Below are 6,504 nucleotides of genomic sequence, written 5' to 3' on the forward strand. Positions count from 1 at the left end.
CACCACATTGCCCCAAGACATAATTACATGTCCTCCCAGAGGAGACAGCTGATATCATTCCATCAGGTCCCAGTCAGGCTGAGACGCCCCCCGAGAGAGCTTTACAGATATCATTCCATCCGTCCTCAGTTTTCCGAGGCACTCTCTCGACTAATGGGTCAGAGGCTAATGCAGGGGGGGTGGTCTAAGAATCTGCTGTAAGGCGACAAGACTGGAGAATGAGAAAAAGGTGGAATTTGAAGGGTAGCCCTGTCCACCCATGTAAGAAGATAGCAGAAGAATAAAAGACACGGGGAGAGCTTTTAAGAAATGTTAATCTGGACAATGAATTGGACTTTTCTTAGTATTTTCTAGAGATAGAATTAATTATTTATGTTTCTGATTCCTGGGCTGAGTTGTGTGGGCTGGAATGGTGGAACCATGTAAGCCAGTGAATTTGGATGGGTTGCACTTTGGGAGTGAATTTCCAATTCTTTGGATTTGTGATGTGGCATCCAACTGCACCTTGAATTAAATTATACCTGAGTCAGTAGTGCATTTTGGTAGGAAGGCCAGACTCTTGGAACCATGAAATATAGAAGTGGGAACTGTAGACTGCGTTCTTGAATGAACTCCAGAAAATCAGAGCAATGTGGTTGAGGCTTTGCTGAAATGCAAACTGTGATGGGGTGGCATTAACTTGAGGTTGTCTTTGAAAGAAAAAATTCCCTTGTGAAATTGCAAACTTGGACATTAATTTTAAGACAGCTTCGATGGCCATCCAACTTGTTAAGAAGTTGTATTTCAGTCTCAACAGAAAAAGGCGGCCTATGTCAATCCTGCTTGGAGCAGTCCAAAGCTGCTGTCGTGCTCCACTCGTGGTGAATAGATTGATTCCAGGGGGATCTGGCTGCTGCCATAGAAGTCAACTTCAAGCCGACCTTGGAACCACTGGAACAGGATAATAGCTCCCAGAAACCTGAGAAATTTGTGGGAAACTCCATGCCAAGGAAAGGCCAAATAAAAAAACCTTGAGTTGTGATTTGAGCATTCCCCCAAAATGACATAAAGATCCCCATACACAAAAATAGATGCTAGCATCTAACATTCTACGCCAGGGGACTTCTGAAGTCAAAGCTAGAAAAGCTGTTCTTAACGGCATGGATGGTTTTGAGAGGATGGGTCTATAAGAAGTAAGTGGCTGGAAGAAGTCCTAAGGAGAACTGTCTGCCAGTGGTGATTTGGCTTGGCAAATCTTCTGGTTGGAGCAAGTAGGTGAGCGAGCCATGATTTGCTGGGTTTTAATCCCAAAACGAGAGCTTTGTGAATCCTCACTATTGGTGAAGCAGACTTAGGCTGAGGTGGATAAGCATGAATTGTAATGGCCTTTGGATCATCTAACCAGGCTCACACCAGAGATTTTGAGCAGATTTAGGGAACTGGAAATGATAGCAGTCCATCTTGTTGAAGTCTTTTCAGGTGAGCATAACTACACAGGATCCAAATCTCAATTGGCTGGGCACCAATTTGCTTCCAGTGCAAGTAGATTTCCCGTGATGAGAGGAGATCTGAAAGAACCAGGCATGGGTGATGCCATGTAGAGATCACTCTCGCCCTGCCTGGTGATCTGGGTGTGGCCAATGTTGGCTTGTGTTGTGAAGAGGGGCATCTAGCGGTCTCCTCCACCTCAAGGATGTCTACTAGATGAATCACCTTTCATTATATGAGGAACGGAGACCGGAGGGAAAGGAGTGGTGTTTCTCGGGGTGGGGGGGATTAAATACTAAATCTGACATGTTGGCCATCAGGGAGTTTTCCCATTCTCTGCCTCCAATGTTTGTGGAAAGGACAATGATGAATTTTTGGCAGAGGCCGCTGAAGCTGACAGGGATTTTGATCTGCCCAGAATAATCTAGAGAAGTTGGGGCAGCAGATGGAAAGTGTAATAGGCACAAAGGCACAGCTTCTTTTGACACGTGGGTATTCATGACCTCCCTCTTACCTCCCCTCCCAATCAAGGGGAATTCTGGCAATGTCATTTTGGTATTTATTACTTTCCTGGAGCTCTGTGGCTTCATTGTGCAGTGAGAAAAACCTTATAACCTTAACCTGAGATTTGGTATCTGTATCAGAAAGGACGTTTCTCCAGAAAGGATACAAACGGAGTTAGTAGGTGAGAAGAAAATGGAGGGGGAAACAGAACTAATAATGCTCACACTTTGGGAACACCATAGAGTGTTTTCTTTTTTTTTAGAGAGAATTAAAAAAACCAAAACTTTATTGGGGAACAATGTGTTTTTTCAGGGAACAATGTGTTTTATCCAGTACCCATCAGCTCCAAGTCAAGTTGTTGTCCTTCAACTTTAGTTGATTGAAGCAGAGGGCACAGCTCAACTCCAAGTCCAGTTGCTGTTTTAAATCTAGTTGTGGAGCACACAGCCCACCATCAGCTGCGGGAGTAGAACCGGCAAACTTGTTGTTAAGAGCATGTGCTCTAACTGACTGAGCCACCTGGCCACCCCCCATAGAGTGTTTTTTCAGGGATAGTCTGTAGAATAAAGGGGGATGGTTAGTGCTGGCTTAAGAAAGGAATTGCTTTGGAAACTAAAAGAGGCAGAAAAATAAAGGAATATAAGAAAATCAGTGTTTACTTTTGGTTGTTAGATTATGGTCCTTTGAGTGATACAATCCACAAAGACAGAGTTATAGGAGCCCCGGGATTTATTTAAACTATGGAATCCTACCTCACAGCAAAAAAAGGCAAGAGAACCCACCACTCAACTTAAAAACTCAATCATTACCAATTTACTTTCTCCCTGCAATTACGTTTGCTTCCGAGATCACATCATCCTGGTTTCAGGAGCTGAAGAGATCAAGGCTGAGATGTGGGGGCCTGTCTACTTCTGGTTCATCCTTATTCCTAGTGTGAGTCCTTTCAGAGACCCAATCCAAACAAGGGAGTTTCACCGGCCCTCCAATTCTTAGCCAATCCTTGTCTACTCAGCCAGACAAGGCTCTCAAAAGCATCACTTAGGCTCTGTAACAAATTCTCCACCCCCATTCCAAGAAACAGCAAATGCACCTCAGGAGAAAAGCAGCCCCAAATCCCAGGATCACATCCTGACCTTTCCATCTTCTCTAGATCCTGGTCTGGTAACCTGACAATCCTTCATTATCTTTTAAACTCTGATGCCTTCAAGAACTTCATTAATGGATGTGGAAATCCCTTGCTACTCCCACTGTAAAGAAGAGGCAAAGAGAAGTTAGGTAACTGGACTAAGTTAATACCCCTGGTAAGTGGTGGACTTGGGGTTCGACCCCAGGAAGACCTGCTCCAGTATCTGTTTTCCTAAGCATCTGCTCCCTGTAAGTGTGATATATGTTGCTCTCTGGTGATACAAGAACAGATCTTGGAAAATCCTAAGGAATATATTTTTAACATTACAGTATTTTTATCAAAGCTTATTACTAAGTAGTCCTGGGGATGTCTCATAATCAAAAAAGTTAAAGGGCCAACCAAGAATTGGAAATAGTCTACGTGTCTGTCAATTCATTCTGTAGAATGAATAACCATGTGATATATACTCATACAATGAAATACTACACACCAGTAAAAAAATTGACCTATTACTGAGGCATGTCACATGGATGAACCTGAAATACATTATTCTAAGAAAGTACCTTATTCTATTGTGTTTTATGTCCCTTCTTTTATGTTTTTAATAAACTTTCAAAGTTTAAAGTTCTCATGTGACAATATTATTTCAAGGATTAGGGCAAGTCTCATCCTGCTGTCTGATGAATAGTTTCCATGTGTATTTTGTAATTTTGAATTGTGAATTCATCTTAACTGGGGCTTTATCTATAGGAATCTTTATGCGAGGTTTAGGGTGTTTTCAATAGCATTCCTTCTGTGTTTGCTTCTACTGGTATCCCCCCTTGCCTCCATTAGCATTATTTATGAGAATTTCATGGTTTGGAGACTATGAAGCTAGTGTAAATTCAAACTCCTATTTGTATAAGGTCAGGCCCATATGATTTCTCGGGGAAGTCTATTGTTTTTTAACACAAAGACCAGGCCAAGACAGATGAGCTTTCTTATAGTTTCCATGTGCTAATGAGCAGATATTTTTGGTTTCAATGAGGATGTAGCTAGTACTTTTAGGCAGTTTCAGTCCTAACTTCCCATCTTGCTACAGTCACCCTATACCTGTGTGGCCAATAAAACACATTCTCTGGATGCCTACGACAGTAGCTCTCTACCACCACCATCACCACCACTAGGGCAGTCCCAGTACCAGGTCATGTTTATTTGCCTCATGGTTTTTGGCCCCTGTGGATTTTTCTTTCTTTTGCTTTGCCTTTTTAAAAAAAGATGTCTACATTTTAGCCAACATTTCTCGCTTTTGTAGTGGCAGGGCATTCAATTTTTCTGTTCCACAATATTTGTTGTCAGCTACATCTTGGAAATGCCAGACCCAAGTCCTCCTTGGAGATTCATATCATTAGCCTGCTAAAAGGCCAACAATTTAACCGTTTGGAACAATTTGGAACACTAAGGTGTCCCCCAACTTGGGTTTACCCTAAATCGCCATTTTGTTTGTGTATTATAAATTAGGCAGTTCTCCTTGCTCAAGAATAGTCATGAGCTTAACTGTTTCCTGAAGTTACTACTACCTGTCACTAGGATTGTGTTATCTCACAGGACGGGGGCTTATTTTTCTGCTATAGCATGAGAGTAGTCCTGCAGTTTTAAAACAAATGCCAATGCTATTCACGTATGTTAAAAATCGTAGAAGAAAAAGAAATCACCCCATTTTATGCCATCTAAAAGGACAATTTGCTCTGTTAGGAGGTATCTCTTACTTTTCCAGTTAGTAGAATAAACACCCTGAAGAAGGGTCATGACTTGATGTCACAGTATGATCATATGGCTTTGTCCACAGCTAGCTCCCACTGATAGAACGGTCAATATATGAAAAGTCTTAGAATACTCCATACAACATTGTTATTAGTCAAGATAGTTAGAAGTCAATGGTCAACCCATAACCTGCTGGTTTCTAATGATTGAGACTCATGTTTGGAATTTATTGCACAAAGAGCTAGAGTTTGAAGGGCTATCCCATAGAATGACAGGTCTATAATTTTGTGAGCCTAGCAATTGGTCCCTTTGGGGTACAAATGTGCCCTGGGCTATCCTATGGTCTCTACTCCAGTAACCAATTATAATAATTTTAGGAATTATATGCCCCACCAGTAACAACAGAACACAAAGAATTCTGATGGCATAAATCTTTCTAAAGGGCAATTTTTAGATTAACATGATTAATCAGATGCTTTAACTAGAATCACACTGAGGGATATTTGTGCAGTCTATAAATTACTGATTTCAACATATACTGATTTAGAAGATATAGAAATGGGAGATATAGCTCATGCAAAGATTATGCCTCCATCACTCCTCCATAAAAAATGAAAAAGAGGCCCAGAACCTATACTGATGGCTCCACGGAAAACCTCCCATTGAGATTATTACTAGTCGCATTTTTTCCACATGTGCAGCTTCAAGGTTGCTTGTGTGCATCTGAGGGACCCCCAATCCATCTCTGCTTCAGCAATTCCTAATCTTGCCCTCTGGTCACATGTAACGTCCAAACCCTCGGCCTACGTCAGGTTCCTTTTTTATGAACTCATACAGCATCTCTTAACTTTTCCACTTGTAACTCTTCTCCCACTTATCAATGTCCATCTTCCTAAGGACCCACCACTCACAACTGAAAAACTCTGGTATTTTGAAGACCAATCATGGTAAAGCCCGGAAGACAACCAGTGTTTGGCCCATATGTATTCTTTCCTCTTCTGCCATGTGTGCATCCATACCACTAACATTTCTCAGAAGTGTATTCTTTGGGAAGCTGTTGGCTTACAAAGATAGGGAAGATGAAGTCATGGTGGCAGATACTAGCTCTCAAATCTCCCTTTGTTCTTAAAGGCAAGATGACATATCCCAGCCTCTCTTTCGGTTAGGTGTGACCCAGTGACTAAGTCCTCTCATGGGAAATATGAACAGAAGTGAAACATGTGTGCCTCTTGGCAGCCTACCTTGAAAATCTCCCAGGAAAGCTCCTCCACACACTTTCCCCTTCTGACTGGCGGGGATGAAAATGACCATGGCCACCTTAGAAGCCACATGTTAGAGAGCAAAGCCTCCCTTGACCTGGGTTCCAGAAACACCTGCAATGAAGCACAGCCACTGCTGTCCGAGATGTCGGACTGGACTAAGTGAAACAGTAACAACATTTTTGTTTTTATTTTTTATTTTTTTATTTTATTTTATTTTAACATTTTTATTGGGGAATTGGGGGATGGAAACAGTGCTGGGGAATTGGGGGAAGGGAAACAGACAATTGCTGTCCTTTTTTGTTGTTGTTGTTGTTCTTCAGTCTAGTTGTGGAGGACGTTGCTTCACTGGCCCAAGTTGGCACCATCATTGCGCTCTTCCCGGGTGAGGCAGATCAGTCGCCG

This window comes from Hipposideros armiger, unplaced genomic scaffold (assembly GCF_001890085.2).
Source record: "Hipposideros armiger isolate ML-2016 unplaced genomic scaffold, ASM189008v1 scaffold_89, whole genome shotgun sequence".
NCBI classification, from domain to species: Eukaryota; Metazoa; Chordata; class Mammalia; order Chiroptera; family Hipposideridae; genus Hipposideros; species Hipposideros armiger.